The 1,269-nt window shown below is 43.2% G+C and overlaps 1 protein-coding gene across 3 annotated transcripts in view; it reads left to right on the top strand.

Moving 5' to 3' along the window:
- Window positions 1-849: 849 nt before the first annotated feature.
- Window positions 850-1,269, top strand: part of DYNC1I2 (dynein cytoplasmic 1 intermediate chain 2) — a 48,810-nt gene continuing 48,390 nt past the window's right edge. Inside the window, exon 1 of one of the 3 annotated variants that reach the window (XM_007446337.1) lies at window positions 850-944. The gene's annotated coding sequence lies outside the window, so the exon portion shown is untranslated. Of the gene's footprint in view, window positions 945-1,055; window positions 1,192-1,269 lie in introns of those variants that run through there. The other 2 variants (XM_007446335.1, XM_007446338.1) reach the window with 2 other exon arrangements.

Genomic DNA, 1,269 nt, shown 5'->3' with positions numbered 1-1,269 from the left:
TAAAATGCTTTCTTTTAAAAAATTCTTTGAGATAAAACCCAAATGCTACCTACCACACTGCAACAAAACACTGAGGAATTATTTGCTATGCTGATTAACATATTCTTATTGATTCATTGATTGCAACAGTTATCATTTTATTTGCAGGCTCAAATAAATATTCCATGTGTACATGGAATATTTAAAGAAACTTAAATTTAAAGAAATTTGGGAGGAAATATAGGAATCAGAGGTTTTCTTGCTAATTTTCATAACTGTAACACCCCAATGAAGCCAGTTTACAACCACGAACACTAGTGAAAACTGAGTAAAGATTTACAAATCTCTTTCTAATTAAAGACAATTTCTCACATTTTTTTGACAGATGAGGTTACACTACATTTTCAAAATTTAGATTTTGTATTCTAGATTTTGCTTAAAGCTCTGTAAGGCGTTTTTTTTCTAATACTGGTATAAATATCCTAGAAAGTGTTCACCAAATGTTCAGTGTAATACATAGGTTCACCACTTGAAAATAACACTTCTTAAAAACATTCGGCCAATGTTGAGTCAAAGATCTTAAGGTATAACACATACAACATTGTGAGCAATGACCAGCGGACAAGACTACATTAAGGAGAACTCCTGGAAGCTTCTCTTTGGAATCTTGAAGGAAGGCCTCAAAGTGGGAAAAATCGAAAGACTAGGGAACACTACATGTCCCAGCATACTTTGCGACTACCGTTGACCACAACTCCCAGAGTGCATTGCTCGCCGTACGCAGGTTTTCCTTGTAGCTGGGGCTTGTAGTTCTCCCTCGTCGAGTCGATCCTTAAGGCGAGGTGGGTGTTTGCTTACCCAGCCCCAGGCTATTAGCCTTCGTCTTACAGGTTTGGGCAAAGCGGAAATACTTCGGGACCCCGGGCGGATTCTTTGTCTCATCTCTCGGCTTCTGCTTTACACAGGTAAGTCACAGAGGGGCTACAGTTTCCCGCAGCAGGGCTCCTCCCTTTTTTTCTGGGAGCGACCTCGTTGTGGTGAAGCCATTTGTCCCTCAGCTCTTGCCGTAGCAGCCGCCGCCCATCCCTCTTTGTGTGCTTGGGGAAAGCTGCGGAGCTAGTAGTCGCGACTGTTGCCTTTGGGGGCAAAGGAGAAGGACACTGCAAAGTAGTTGCTGGCAGGCGGACTCTTCCCCATCCCACCATCAGACAGGTGGGTTGATTGTCCTTCCCTCTAGGCCCTTCTGTCTGCTGTGTCTCACGTCGGGACTCTAAGGGCGGCTTGGCAGTT

This window comes from Lipotes vexillifer, unplaced genomic scaffold (genome assembly GCF_000442215.2).
Source record: "Lipotes vexillifer unplaced genomic scaffold, Lipotes_vexillifer_v1.1 scaffold2000, whole genome shotgun sequence".
NCBI lineage: Eukaryota > Metazoa > Chordata > Mammalia > Artiodactyla > Lipotidae > Lipotes > Lipotes vexillifer.
Note: the sequence above shows the minus strand (reverse complement) of the source record. Positions and strands in the feature narration are given on the sequence as shown.